Source organism: Lathamus discolor, chromosome 3, assembly GCF_037157495.1.
Source record: "Lathamus discolor isolate bLatDis1 chromosome 3, bLatDis1.hap1, whole genome shotgun sequence".
Taxonomy (NCBI): Eukaryota; Metazoa; Chordata; class Aves; order Psittaciformes; family Psittacidae; genus Lathamus; species Lathamus discolor.
In genome coordinates, this window is record NC_088886.1 from 45953487 (window position 1) to 45969462 (window position 15976).

The window sequence follows — 15976 nt, forward strand, 5'->3', positions numbered from 1 at the left end:
ATTGCAATGAGAACCTCACTGAGAGAAACTGTTTCAGTACACGAGTAAAAGCTTTCTGTGTCTTAAGACTTATAACATCTTCTTTTGGTTTGTTTTGCTTAAAGGCATTTGTGATTTATTTCAGTGTTCTGCAGTCCAAAGAGTGTAATGTAATGTTTAAATCCTTGTTCTGCTTCTCTTCAAGCTTGGCTTAAAGTATGTATTTGTATGGAGTCCTTAGGCTCACAAGTAGGGAAAAGCGACAGGGAATCCAATATATCCTTTAGCCATCCAGAGACTGGTCTGTGGGATCTGAGCTGTCTGGTTCTTGGGAAGGAACAGCTCCCGCCAGGGAAGCTCAGCACACAGTGGTTTAGATCACACTGATCCTGCCTGGGGCAAGGAGGGGATTAGGTGCTAGGCAAAGGAGCATCTGTCTACCTTTTTGAACCTGGAGATTGCCTATTCCAGTGCATTCTAGTTCAGTGATTGCACACAAATCACATGGATAGAGATGAGGGAGTGAAGCTTAACTCACTGCCAAAGGTTTTTCTTTTTTCTGTACCCACAAAGCAATTCTGCTCACAGAGCATGTAGGCAAAGGAGGAAAGGCTGGGAAAACTTGAATTCCAGCTGTAGTAACTTGCCTGTAAGGCAAAGCATTTCTCTTTCCCAGGCTGTACTTTCCCAGTGTTGAAAGTGATACTAATGTGCACTGTAAAGCACTTGGCACATTGCAACAGTGGGTATCCTAAGCTAGGTGTTGCTATTACTGGGGGCAAGCTGCCAGGGTAAATGGAGTGAACTCCTGTAATTTGAAATGATGACTGGAGGTGAATAACGTGGTTCACTGGTTTTCACTCCCTTTTTCTTATCTGGTATTTTAATGGCAAATGTCTGGTTTCTGGAGCCTCCATTCTGACCTGCACTGTTCTGTATCTGACTCTTCTGTTTCATTTTCCAGTCTGCCAGCATGGAGACTTTCTTCTTGAGCTGCAGCTATGTCTCTCCTGGGAGGCATGTGGCCAGCACAGGTCCCCAAACTTCAGTGACTGTCTTCCTTGTAATGTAGTTATTAAACATGAATGAGCTCAAGTTTCTCAAGGGTCAGCATGGGTACCAAGGAGTCTTTGAAGGATTATCATTGCCTCCATTGGCCACAAATATGTTCTCAGTATGAAGCTATGGGAGAGTTGTTTTAATTTTGGATGGAAGGGCTTTTCTGCTGGAAATCTGGTATTGACTGCCAACAAATAAGACAGAAATTAGGAATTCCCAGACTATTCCTACCATATTACAAATCTGGCCTCTTCAGCTATATTCTCGTCATTCCTCCTTCCCGTAAAAAGTGTATGAAAATCTTGTCATGCTCACTAAACCAGGACTTTGAGAAATATACTGGAATATTCATCACGGGAAACCTTGCAACTTGAAAATACATACATCTTGAATAAATCATTTATTTTTTAAAGATGTGGAAGAAAGCCTTCTTTCCTCTCTTGTAATTATTTTATTAATATTGCTATTTTTTTGCCCTTTGTAATGGAAAGGAGTGGGGTTTTATTGTATTCAGTTTACCCTGTAGACTGGGGACAGGTTTTTATTAGTTTGAAATGTGGTGTCGGGAACATCACAATAGTATCATGTTAATAAGTGTGGCTCTGTTAAAGGTATGTATAAAATTAAAGGGAGGGTAGCTGATCCTCTGTGTCTACTTTAATTCTAAAAAAAAATAGCACAGATACTGCTGTGGTAACCAGAACTGAGCACTCTACCAACACTAAGTCTGAGCTGCGCCTCTTGTTTCTTTACCTTGTTTGTGGCTGTTGAACTTTAAGAATGTAAAGATTTCAGATGAGGGACTCGTGACCAGGCCAGCTGTGTGGTTAAAAAAAATTAGTATTAAAATGTTGTCATGGTTTTGCGTAGGGGTGAATGTGGTTCGTTTACCATGTGTTTTTTGAGAACTGTTTTCCTGCTGTGGCTTTCCTGTTCTCCACTCTTTCTTTGTAGCCCTCTTTGGCTCAGCGAATATTTAATTATCTACACAAAACGGAACTGTTCCAGCAGGAAAGACAAACTCTGTGAAGTCTACTGCTGATATTATAGCTTCCTTTTACAAAAATACATTGAACTTATAATTTTGGTATCAAAATGTACTTGACCATGACTCACAAATATCTGCTGTTTCCCTCTCAAATGCCTGTTTTCTGTCTCCTGCTAGCTTTCAGCAGCTAGAAACCTTAAGCAGAGGAGTCTAGTTTTCACTCCTCTTTCTATATAGAAATCAACCATTTAATCTGCCCTTGAACTTAATCATGTTATGCTACTAAGTGCCATGTCACAGATAAAAGTAAGAGCCTCTATGTGATAAGGAAACTGTGAATTTGTGTTCAGTACACTGACCCAAACAGAAGGAGATCTGAACCATCCTTTTCCATGTTACTCTCCACCAGGCTATTATTGAATTCTAGTTTTGGAGAGCTTGCATTTTCCAGAAGAAAAAAGTTCCATCAGAAATAGAAATGCTGTATTAGTTCTCTTAACAGTTAGTATAGAAGGCCTACTAAAAGTATTTTCTGGGTTTAAAATAAAGTGGTTAGTTAGATATTTACCTCAAAATATATTTGCTTGGTACACTACCTGCATGGGTGGAAACTTTTCCTGCCTTGTGCTTTCTACTCAACCAGTGATCCAAGCCTCTTTGGACATGAGTATTCACCTTCTTGCTATAGAAGCTGATGAAACTTACAGGGACATATGTTTTTTGATTTTATATTCTCTACTGTGTACAGGCTCTTTTCCAATTCTTATGCACAACTGGAATAACTCCAAGCAGAGGACAGTAATACAACCCATACCATCTGAATTTAGCTGCCCTATTTAAGGGGTTTGTTCCTCATGTTCCCCATGTTGCCTCAACATTTAATAGGCCCAGAGTGTCTTGGTGGGCTCCTGGCCAGTGTTGGTCCTCTGCAAAATGCATTTCTAACTAGCAAACAGACTCTTAACTTCCTCATTCAAGAATCCAACTTGAGCAACTAAGGTGTAACTATCCCACAATTATGGACCCCTGTTGCTCCACAAGACAGTCTGTATTCAGCCCCAGAGCGTACGGAAAGAAAATGCACCATCCCCCTAACCAGTTTGGTGGCCCTCTACAGAATTCGCTGTATTTTATCAGTGTGTTTAATTTGCTGTGACAGCACCCTAACCAACCAGCCATCTGCAGATAACAAGTTTAGCTAACTGTGGTGTGTCTACCCTCCATGCTACAATATAAATGTGCCCTAATATTGTCGTATAGTCATAAGTAACAGATGTCTGTATCTGGCAGCTGTTCCTTTGGGTAGTTGGAAGAAGGGCAGCATCAGCTGTGCCTTCATTCCTTTGGTGTACTCTGGTCCCACGCTCTGTCACGAACAGACAATAGTGGTAGTGGACAGGTATAATTCACCTGCTCCTTAGAGGAGCTTGTGTCTTTCTGTGTTTGTTTTGCTTTCAGGCAGGTATTAATGCTGTAACACCACCGTGTAAACTTTTGAATAGCGCTGTGCGCAGCTGCTCTGGATACCATTTGTTTACTGGGACAGGGGATATGCCAAATTTCCTATAAAATTATGTCAGCCAGATGCTCCATATTTTGATAGTAAAGAAGTGTAAGCCACTAAGTCTTGACCTTTTCCCTTGCAACTGGAATTTCTTCTTTCCACTGGCTTTATAGCTAGAGCAGCAGCACAGAAATTGTGACTTTAGAGGAGGCTATGATGCAGGCAGAGAAGAAATTGTGAAAAGGAAGGTGCTGTTATCACTACCAGTATGGTTATGTGTATTTTTTTTTTTTTAGGTAGCCTGCTGGTTGGCTTAAACTGAAAAGACCAGTAAAACTTCTGTCACCTGAAATTTCTTTGTATGGAGAAGTATCTACCTGTCACCTGTTGCACAGGAGCATTTCTTGTGATGGCATTCCTTTCAGATTGCAAGAAATCAGTGCTGCTCATTGAAGCCTGATGTTTTGGAAAAGGAGTAACTTGGTACCTTTAGAGGAAGGGTAACATTCTCTTAGGCACTGAGTATTCCTGTTGTGGAATACAAATGAAGGTTTACAGCTGGTCATTCAGTAAAGCTTATTAGAGTGAGCTTCATTAGCTCTTTTGTATGATTTTGCTAAAGGCTAAGCAGTATTCTTTATGTCTTTGTTACTTTTTGCGCATGCTTGTATGCAATCTAAATATAGGAACCTATAGAGATGCAATTGGTTACAGAAGACACAGCTGTGGAGTTATTATTTACAATCAAATTAGAGGAAAACAACAATTGAAAAGAACAGAGACCCAACTAATAACTGCTGGGAGCTTTGAATGAAATACGTTTTTTCTTATATCAAATATATCATCAAGATAGAAACAATACTGTATGGTGGGTTTATTATTGGAGTGCTAGATTATGTTGTTTTTTCATTGCCAAAATTTACTTTTTACTTTTGTTCACCATTTTATACAACTACTGTCTCAGAGGAATCTGTTGCTTTTAACTTTTTTGTTTTCTTTCTCTCATAAATCGCTGGATTCCACTGTGGTACTGTAATGAGAAAAGAATCCAAACCCAGCATCTCTCTCCCCTAATCAAAACCAAACCACAGAGCTGGTACTACATTAATGAAAGAGAAGATCACTTTCCCAGACCAGTGATGTCATTCCATCATGTCACTGGGTGGTGAAGAGGCTCAAAGACTAACGTTGGCATCCTAAGAAGAAACAAACTGTGTATGTGTGGTTATCTTAAGCCCACCTTCTTATTGTTCAAGGCTGTTCAGCAAAATTCTCTCAGATACCTCTATATCGCCATGTTGACTTCATGTACATATTGTCACAACAATATCCTGTGGTGCTCCTGTCCTTTAACACCCTCATTTCAGGTTGAATTTAACGCTCTGCTGCAACCTACTGATGCTCTGAGGAACTACATACTTAGGCAAATCCTGAGCGTCTTCCCTCCTCAGCCACACCCAAGCATAAGGTTTAAAATAATTTAAACTCTCCATTTTCAGCACTTGTGGCGTGATTGTTTGGAGGGGAATGCACTTCTATTTTGGCATTTCTATATTTGAAAGCTTCCTATACTGCAAACTCAAAATGAGTTACAGGTTCCGAAAAGGGTTGTCAAGTTAGATGAGCGCAGCAGGGTGAACAGATTGTACAGTCACTAACATGCCGAATTGTTTCTTTCACTGTTACGTTCTTTTCAGAGCTTCAGTAAGTTATCTAAGTTTATGCAGAATGATTAATAAAATCAGCTTTTATAATGGTTAGTAAGCACTCACTGTTCAGGAGCAACTTGATCTATTAAGCTACTGATCATGATAAGGTGCATAGAAGGCAGCAATGCTTTTCTCTGATGAGATGCCTTAATACCAAGGTGCTGGGATTTTCACTTGTTCTAGCAAGGCAATGGCTGGCTACGTGCCCCTGTTAGCAGTTTTTCTTCAAAACCCCGTGCAAAGATAAGCTGGAATTCTCAATGGGCACACAGCTGGTAAGTCTTGTTAATTTTTAGTAGAAATAGGAATCCCAGTGCTGAGCTGGCTGGGGAGGCAAGAAGGTATCTGTTATAGCTGTACAGCTGAAATGGTGTCTGCTTAAGAATATGACTGGTAAATGTTAGCAAGACTAACAAGCAGGATGTCGAGCAAAGAACTACCAAAGACACCTTACAAAGATGATAGGTACATAACATCCAAATTCAACTCTCAAAATTTTACTGTATGCACTGATATGTCCAGGTGATGATGGGAGCTGAAGTGTATGATTATAAGGAAAATGTGTAGAAGGATAACTAAATAAGTGGACTTGGCATTTTGGATCTACACCCCCAAAGCATTTGTAGTTTATATGGTGTGCTTCTGGAATTACTAGATCAACAGTCCTGTGCATCTTTCTTTATATTCTGTCTGCACATGACACCTGGCTGGAGTCCATCCCTGAATCAAGACTCTCCCTAGTAGGGAGAGAAGCAATTGATGAGAGGACAGACTCTGGAGATGTAGTTGTTAAGTGGTCATGGGCTGTGGGTTATAGCCACACTTGGAAAGTCCTTGGGACCATACTCATGTGGTCCCACTGGAGAAGCAGGCCCTGGCAGGGAGTGGTGACACATGGCCAGTATTTCTGCAAACGTTGTTGGATGCCAGTCTGCAGGTCACCAGGTTTGGTCTTCATCCTCATAGCTAATGGAGGGTAACCACACATTCCAAGGATCAGCCTAGAACACCAGTTACTGTTCACAGTTAAATCAGTATTAGTCAAAGGAACCGGGGAGGTACACAGTCTCCCAGAAGCTGTCCAAGTTGGATACTTTGAGGTTTTTAGTATTTAGAAGAGTTCCCAGATGACAGAATAAGAAACTTATTCCAGAGAGTGCTATGCTTTTTAGGTCAGTGTAATTGAGCAGGAGCTGAGGCAGAAAACTTCAGTATAAAACCAGGAAATGTAAGCCTTGCTCTCATGTTGACATTCTGACTTCACCAGCCTACTGAACTGGTTCGAGCCTCGAACCTCAAGAGGGAGCTCATCAGTGCTCGACTAGCTTTGTTATTATGTCCTTTACATTTGAACGGAAAGAACTCCTTATTTTAAGGGTACATAGATCATTAATCTGAACTTTAGGTCTTTGCCTTATGTCTAATTTTTACACGTTAAATCCACCACAGTGCTGTTGAGTAATAATGCCTGTCTTTGTGTGAAGACCTTTGGAACAGCAGAGCCATATTTGAAGCTGATTTCCTACATACTCAGCATTAGTCGGAGAATGAGTACATGCTTCTCTGTTTCTCATAACAGACATCAGAAGAGAAACAGGCAAGGAATATTTTGAGGCTTAGCCTGAAAGGAAATTTAGTAATCTGCTTCCTCACCTGAGAGGAGACACAGGCACTTCCCTCCACTGATCTTTACCTGCCCTAATTTTCTCTGATCATTTAGTCTGTCAGAGATGGTGTTCAGCATTTCATAAAAGCCCAGCTCACCATCTCAATACCTAGAGCTCACACTGTGTGACTTACCAGTCACCTCGGACCAATCAGACCTCGCTGCCAGTCTAGCAGTGATTTCCCAGTGGGAGCCCTGTATAATAGGTGTCCTATTAACTGGTGTTTGGTTCAGCCCACACACTGACCCCACTCAAAATGCAGCATATAACCTTTTTCCTTTTCTGAAGATTGCTTTCAAGTATCTGAAGCCAGCATCCTGTACCTATCTAGGAATTTATATTAACTTCAAAGTTGTCTGTCTGGCATTGTGGTAAGTAGGGAAATTAGTAAGTTGCAAGGTGACACAAAGAAAGTGCTTCATGGACGTGTGCTTCAAGGGGACACCTCATGTCATGTAGTTGCAGAATCACTATGGGTCTGTAAAGCAGCTAGGGGGTAGCAGGACATGCTCTAAATGTCATGTTCTTCTCAGAGTACTTCCATTCCCTGCCACCTGCTTCCATGTACAAGCCTGAGATGTTCTGTTAGTTTTGGTACCCATAACTGAACCAGAGTGAACAAGTAATTTTCCTGTTATTACCTCTAAGTGTCTGTTCTGCACAGAATTGTCTAGAGGGTTAAAACCTTCTGAAGTGGAATGATCTGGGAGTAGAAGTTCATTAGGCTGTGGATGGCTCGTGTGAGGACAGCTAGGAGACAGAGGTATGAAATATCGTATTAGTTCTGGGGAGTGGGAACCTCTTCATGGTACTCTCTAAAGGGAAGATGATGTTTTTATATAACATTGGCAGTGAAAGATGGATTATCTGAATACTTGGAGGAAATTGTGTGAGGAGATGAGTTAAGAGCTATTAATCAACAGAACTGCTAAATTGAAACAAATGCAATCCAATATACTTCAGACTGTCCTGGGCACTAGAACACTTACACAGATTGGGATCGCAAGAAAATAATTTATGCTGGAGAAGTTTCAACCCAGGAAGAAATTATAAGCATCTGTTTTGGAGCAGCTGTAACCTAGAGCATTGTGGAATATGATTCTTACCAATTAATATTGCAAAAGCAAAGACACCAGCATCTGCAGTGCTACCTTTGGTATATTAGCAAATTACTCTGGGTAATAGGAGTACTCCTAGATAACAGAGGACTTTGAGCCTGATGCCGGCAAATTAATTACTGGATCAGAGAGAGTGTTCTGCTGATTAGACAAAATGGCTGAATAGAAATAGGATAGACAATGTATTCTATAGACGGAAAATATATTAGAAGAATGTAAAACATATGGAAAGCATTTTCAAGACTTCAAGAAGGGGGAAAAGTAGCTGGATCAAACTTGCAGAATCTGGAGTACAAAATATACTCTGTGAGGCATGAAAGTTTGGAAGCTAAAGAGACTGTAATGTTTTATGCCTTCGTTCTTCCTTTCTTCACTTCCTTATAAAATAACTGTAATGGGAACCCGCAGGTCACAACCAGACACGGAGCAGTGCCAGCCCACAGCTGCAGCTGTGCCGAGTGTCACTCCCTTCCTACTTCTGAAGGCAGTAGGACTTCTCTTCCCCACTCTCTGGCAGCCCTGCACTCAGCCCGGCTTTCCCAACCAGTGTGATCTGTGTGTTGTGCTGGCAAAATTAAATATTCCTTTGACTTCTGCTGAAGAGCTGAGAGAAGAATAGAGTTTATATTTGGAAATATGTAAAAATTAAAAGTCTGTAAAAGAAAAGAATATCTGCAAATGGTGCATAGGAGGCAAACGTCCTATAAATGCAAAGCTTGTGGGTAGATTCATAATGTCTTACATCTTCCCTAAGAATATGTACAAATCTGGCACAGGAGTTGATGTATGCATTTTCTAGGCCACTGACTAGATAAATGTTTGCCGTTCTGAAAAGGCAGTTGTGATACTAGAGACCGTTGTTTCTTTCCCATCTTTCTTCTCTTGAAGTGTGCCTATTAGTTTAAAATTTCTGGCTGTTTGGGGGGTACTAAGGGTTAAGAGGAGGTGGCACCACTGTGCCTGTTAAAACCCAAGCTGGTGTGCTCTTGCCTGGAGGGGCTGCAAACCGTCATCTGTGTTTAAATACAGTGGGGATTTAATACTGGTTCCCAAAAATGGATTTGCTACCCCACATGCAACCAGGTGGAGCTCACATGCTTTAAGTAAGCTTGTGATCCTGCCAAACTGCTGCCTAAGCATCCAAGCAACATAGCCCTGCTCAATTTGATAATGCTCCATGTGCCTAATAGTATGTTTCTCAAAGCACACATAGTGTGCATTGGCAGGAGTAGGCTCAGTTGTGGTTAAGTATTTCATGACACATTTCTTAAGCAAAAGGTGTGCAGAAATTCCTTAATTCCTAAACTGTCCTTCTCAAACCAGTTTGCCTTTTGGTATTTTGCAGTTGGGCTGGTTGTGTAGAAAATAGTAGATTGGAACATTTTTTTCCCTTTCTTGAGGTGTTTCAAACCCTTGTTTCCCATTGCTTTGGCTGTATGGAAAGCAGCAGGAACTCCTCTGTGTGTCAGTTAAGCCCCAACACTGTAGAAAAATAATTGAGATCTCTGTGGAAAACCAGAAAAACAACACACACGCGCAAAAATGCTGGCAGGTTCTATGTCGAGTAGTACAGCAATGATTTTAACTGGATTTTTGATCTGGTCCAAATTCATTTGCTGAAATTTGCAATAAAAATCCGTGTCAAGGCTGGAACCCCCAACCAAATTTCCTGCCTTCATGTCTTCCTTTCATACCTGAAAGTACTGAATTCTGATACTGACCATTTGGGAAAGTAATTTCCTGCTTATTTTTTTTTCATATAAATCCATGTTAAGAGGAGATGCCCCACTGAAGAATGAGATGCACTGGTTTTTCACCTTGTTAATGTTATTTTCTGACTCAGATAGTGATGTTTCTGTTGCGTGTGTGTCCCTGTGGTATTTGTGTTTATGTAGCTTCAGAACTTTTGAGAAAATCTGAAATCAGCTGAAAAGCTGAGAAGGCAATTTGTTATATCCTTACAGTGGACAACCAGATTAAGCACTATAATAAACAATATAGAGGGTTAAATATACACTAAATGTAGTCAGTTATGTTTGTAAGCAAGCAAAGACTAGGAAAAAGTGGAGTAACATATCCAGTATGTGGTATCTAGTATGAAATTAAACATGAAACATGAAATGCTTTCACTGGTAAAAGCTCTTAAACTTTTATTTATTTCCAGCCTATTTTATATTACTTTGCAATGTTTGTGTTGCCTGCAGGACAACTCTTGCATGTTACTGTTCTATAGATAGATACATTGTGTGTGGGAGGGGAGTATACTTTCTAGGCTCTTGATCTTCCAAACATAGGCTACTCCTCATGTACATGAATAGTTGAATGTTACAGGATTGGAACATACTAGCTAGATGCTATAGTGCTATAACACATGTGTAAAGACTGTTCTCTACCATACCTCTCTAAACTGCACGTAATTCTCTGGCAAGGTAACTGCACAGATACATAAATCATATGGTAGAAAATTTGGGGGAAGCAGACCACATTTTCTTGGTGGTGCAGTAGAGGATCCCACCCCTGATTTTAAGCATGCAAGAGTTCTGTAGCTGATATCTTAGCATCATAATTCTGAATTTTCCATTGTTGTTAGAAGCTGGCTCACTCCAGGCCTTTTGTTGTCCTATTGCCCTCCTCTGTCAATAGAACTCTCTTTTTTATTACAGAAATCCTCAACCAGCATTTTAAATCCCAGTGTTTTCCAGAAACAGAAGTATAGTGTCTCTAGGAATTTGAATGCCTGTTATCTTGAAGCATTGTTATGATCAGTGCTTTAGGTCTTGAGTAGCAGCTGAGCTGTACTTTCAGCCTCTCTGTCTGAGCTGTTTCCACTCTTGGGCAAATCCAGTGCAAGCCACACTAAAGAGAGTATGCAGTGGTCTCGATAGGAAACATGCTCAGTTTTCATTATAAAATAGACTTTGACTGTAACAAGAACATAACGAGCATGTATTGTTTATTCCTTGATGCTATTCCTTAAAACAGTTCTACAGGAATTGTTTGGTCTATTGCTGTATCTCCTTCATTAGCTACTTTGGATGGGTACATCACTGATCAGATGCTTCTGCCCATTTTACTACTTCAGACTTGTGCCTAACTCACTTTCCCTCTCCAGGCCTCTGCTTGCACTCTGAACCTTTACATTGTGTTCGGAAGGGTATAGATCTGACTGGCTTTTATTGTTATTTGAAATTCCTCACTCTGTTTCAAATTGCTGATTTATTGAAGTAGCCACCAAAAGCTCCTGTGTGCCCCCACCAAATGAGACAAGGCACGGCAAAAGAACCTCACTGACCAACTCTGGGATTTAACACCATTTAAAGTTGAAGTACCTGGATGCTACTTCCCTACAAAATTAAAATTCAGAAGACTTTGATTCTGCTAGTCTCATGCTGCTGTCTAAACTTATACAGTGCCCTAAGTCATCACATTTGGCTTCTTGAGATGCTTCAGAGTATCTCATTCTAGGCAGTATTAAGTAGCAGTGCACAAAAGTAATGCCTAAAGCTTTTCAGGATTCACAGTCTGAATCCTACTGACTTTTTCACCTCTTTGCAGAGCATAGTCTGATACTTTCAGAGTCTGCCTGACAGATTGAGGCAGGGTTGTTGTGGAGAACATCCCTCAGCAGTGAACGAAAATAGCATGCATGCATCATCCGACAGCTCAGTGGTTGGGGTACTCATCTGAAATGCTGGAATTCTCAGATCAGGTGAGCTCATCTGCATCCCTTTCTCCCAGGTCTTAATCTCTGGCTACAAGGTTGAGGTCCCCAGCCTAGAGAGTGGAGTTTCTGTAATGCACCAAAACATTGCAGCCAATCTGCAGCACCTTTCCACTTTTCCTGATTCTTTAGTCCCTTATTACTACATGGCTGTGTGTCTGTCACTTAAAAGCAGGGGCTTCTGAAGATGCACTTGTGAATGGGCGGTAAGGCTGGCATAGGACATGGGAAAGGCTGGAGTGTATGACCTCAAGTCTCTATTTCTCTGCTGCAGTAGAAAGCTGGAATACTATTGCCTTTTGGGTGTGTGTAGCAATCAAATAAGGATTGAGACAGAGAGAACATGAAGAACTAGAGATACTGGCAATTACTCAGAAGAAGAGAGGCATATAAATCTGTGGGGGGTTTTGCATATAGTTTCTTCTGTGTGCACTGTGTAGCCGAGATTGTCTAATCAACCAACTTGTCAAAACATTTGCATTCAGACAAAGTTTCTTCTTCGATAGACCTACTGGCCTTCTACAGCCGGGTTGTGCTGTATCTGATATGAGTCATACTCATAATACATTCCTGCATGACATTCTCATAAATGGACTAAGGCAGCACTGTATGGATGAAATCATCATTAACTGAGTACACAACCAGTTGAAAACTGTCAAAGGTTAGGTATCAGTTGGTTTGCTAAAACAGGAGGAAATTTCAAGAGAGCTGTCTTCAGACTAACTCTAAGTAATATTTTCCCTAGTGACATAAGAAAAGAACAAAGATTATCTGTTAACATTTCTGGATGATGCTTTGCAGGGAAGGGTTGCAAGTGCTTTGATGCAGAAGATGACAGTATTCAGAAATTAAAGAAATGATCTGAAACTCACCACATGACATTTAGTCCAGGTCCAAAGCATTGCATTTCAGAAAAATCAGATGGCATGGGTATGAAATGGGAGAGTGACGACCCAAGCAGCAGAAATATACAGGAGTGTCTGGCACCCAGATAGGAGCACCAAGAAGATGATGTTACTGTAAAGGCACATCTCTTACTGATGAGAAAAAACAAGAGAGCGTGCTCCAGGAAGAAAAGAAGGCAAGCGTGTACGTGGAGGGAAGGGACACAATGCCAAGCCTTGGAGATATCCTTTACCCCTACCTCTGAAAGGAAGGTAAACTAGATAAACTCTTACAGCCCCTGTAACTATAGGTGTCTTTCCAACATAAAGACTACTTCAGCTACTCTGAAGCACATTGAGGGAGAAAGAGAGAACATAAAATGGAATAAATAATGACAAGTGAATTGGGTTTTTAGTATTAATGGATTATTAATAGTCTTTCTGGTTTAATCATCTAATTGTGACTTAGCACTATAGGTGGGAAACCATTTACAGGGGCAGAGCTTATCTCCCACCTGCGACTAATCAGCTGGCAAAAACTCAAGTGTCACCACCCCAAGTGAAATCTGGGGAGGGATAGAGCTTTAAAGAGGGACTTTGCAGTGTGAGCCTACAGAGAAGGGAGAGACTGGTAATATCCCTGTTTTCTTTATGGCATGTGTTATGCCTAATTAGCATGCATTATTCCACTTCAATGTAATTGTAATGTGATAAGAAATTGGGGCTAGAAGCTTTAAGCTGTTGGGGTCCATGTGAAAACATTATTTAAGAACACAGTCAGAGATCCTGTGTATTAAACAGAGAATTCAGATAACTAATTATTAATGTGCCATTAGTGATAAATAATTACATTGTATTCATAAAAGTAATCTTGATGTCTAGCCCCTGATGCTTTTGCTTTTAACTCTCAAAGGAGCTATTAAATGTTACAGAGCTGTGTCATCTTATGGCTGCATAAGGAGAAAATGTCTTATTCCAAAGAAAAGCTGAAAAAAATGGCCTTAAGGAAGGACAAGCAGCTCAGAAAACAGAGGAACAGTCTACTTGTGATGGGCCCAGAGGCACAGCCAAAGCCACATGGGCAGCTTACCATTCCAGGCACTACACTAATGGGTGCTGTAGTACTTGTGTTTTCTGATAGTTTTAGTGCTTTTTAAGTGTTACAAGTTTAAAGTTGCATCTTTTTTCAGCTTTCCAAAGGTAGTCATCTTTTAGGAACAATTGTTATGAAAATGACACCACCTCAGCATCTAGATCTGATTTTTACACTTCTGTGCAGTGCCAAAGCATTTCCAGTGTCCTAGTCCCATCAGCACTCTGGGTATGGGTAGGAGGGAAGCATCCTATTTCTATTCTTTTCTCTTTGATCCACCCATGAGTTATTCCCAATTCCCTGCCCATGGCAGGAGGGGTTGGAACTAGATGATCTTAAGGTCCTTTCCAACCTTATTCTATGACTGTTGCCTTACAAAGTGCTGAGAGACAGTGAGCCTGTAGCAGAACCTCACGTGAACCTGGATGCCACAGTGATTTCACCTGCTGGGAATATCTATCACAGTTGATATAAATGTTTCAGTAAGTAAATGTAAAAAACCAGGTGGCTTATTATAATGTGCTGAGGGCAAAAGCTGGCCCAAGAACATTCTACATGCCTGTTTTCACTGTAGGAGATAACAGTGAAGGCCGTCTTTTAAACTTACTTTGTTTTCTGCACATGGGGAAATGAGGGGTCCTGTGTTTCACTGCACAGGTGGTAAAGTCAAAGGTAGCACAGAGATAAAAAGAAGTGGTAATTATTGTAAAAATCTTCTCTTAAATGTTATGGCTGTATCTTTTCCCCCTCCCACACTGATTTAACTTCTGTGGAAGATGAATTAGAATACATGTGTAAATACCAGGAGAGAGTTTGTTCCTCACATCAAAAATGTACTTCACTTGTAAGTTGGAATCTTTTTGCTTATGCAGGGGAGAATGCCAAAGCCCAGTGAAATTAGTGGGGTTAGTCCCTTTAACATTAATGAGATTTGATCACTGTCAATAATGTGATGTATCATTACTATCTACTGGAATCAAGAATCTGATAACAGCTTCAGGCTACAGTTGCAAGACAGGTTTTTAGCACCCTTCTCTAGTTACGTTAAGTATATAGATACCCAAAGCAGAGTACTTCTTAATCCATCTTGTTGAATGTTTTTTATTTATGAGTACAGAAAAGGGAGAGAGATGCTGGCACCTGCCATTGTTACAGCCAGTGGGGCAGGATTATCTTATGTTGACTGATGCTGGCAAAAGTTCCTGTTTGGATTTTCAGTTGGTCTCCTTTGGTAGCTGTCTCTGTAAGAAGTTACGCAGGTATCATGCCCATCTGTGCTCTCATTTTGAAACAAATCACTTCCTAATATTATTAGTATTTTTGTACTCTGTTACTATATTAGTACTTCTATTTATAGATGTTATCATGTGCCCCTAAAAATTCAAGAAACCCATCAGAAAGAAGACATTTGATTCTCCAATGTGGAATATGTTTACACCGCTTGCTACTTTCATTTATATCCTGTGAGCTACAATCTGAGCTTGACCTCAAATTGACCCTGTGGCCGGAGAGGTGGAAAGGATTTTTGTTTAAAATACAATCAATCATTTTAAATTTTTATGTATCTACATTTAAAAGTAAGCCCATTGCCATTCTCGTGTTGCTGTTTGTAAATAGCAAGGGGTTGCTCAAAGGCATGCAGATTTGAAATATTTATATGGTGAAAGTAGATTGGACACAGAGGCAGCTTCTAAACTCACACAAATTAGATTAAATTCCAGATTTTCACTTACATAAATCAGTTATAATCTGAGGCAAAAAGTTTATGCCTCAGTGTGGACCTTTCCCATCTTTCTTCTGCCGGTGCATCCTCGAGAGTTGTTAAGATGTTGGTATTTTTTATTTTGACCTGTTTGTGACTGGATAGGAGGGAGACAGGGAAGATAATTTGATTATTTCCCTTTTTATTCCACAAACCCCCTGTCAGGAGAGAATAAAGAGCAGCCTTTGGCAAAATAAACCTCTAGGAAGTAAATTGCAGGATGCCTGTTAATGTTTTTTTTTCTGATACCTATATGGTGTAGCCCTTCATTCACTTTGTCAGAAGTGAGGATGGAACCAAGAGTCTTCTACCTTGGAAATACATGTTTCTGGGTGTACCAGATTATATCAGTTTGCTCTGCAAAACTTTTCTGAGTGTTTTCCACAAATAAATCATCTCTGGCAGTGGTGGTTTTGCCGTGTCCAGACAAGAATCCAGGGGGGATGTGGAAGGCACCTTAAATCTTTCTGCATTTTGGTGGCAAAGTGAGCG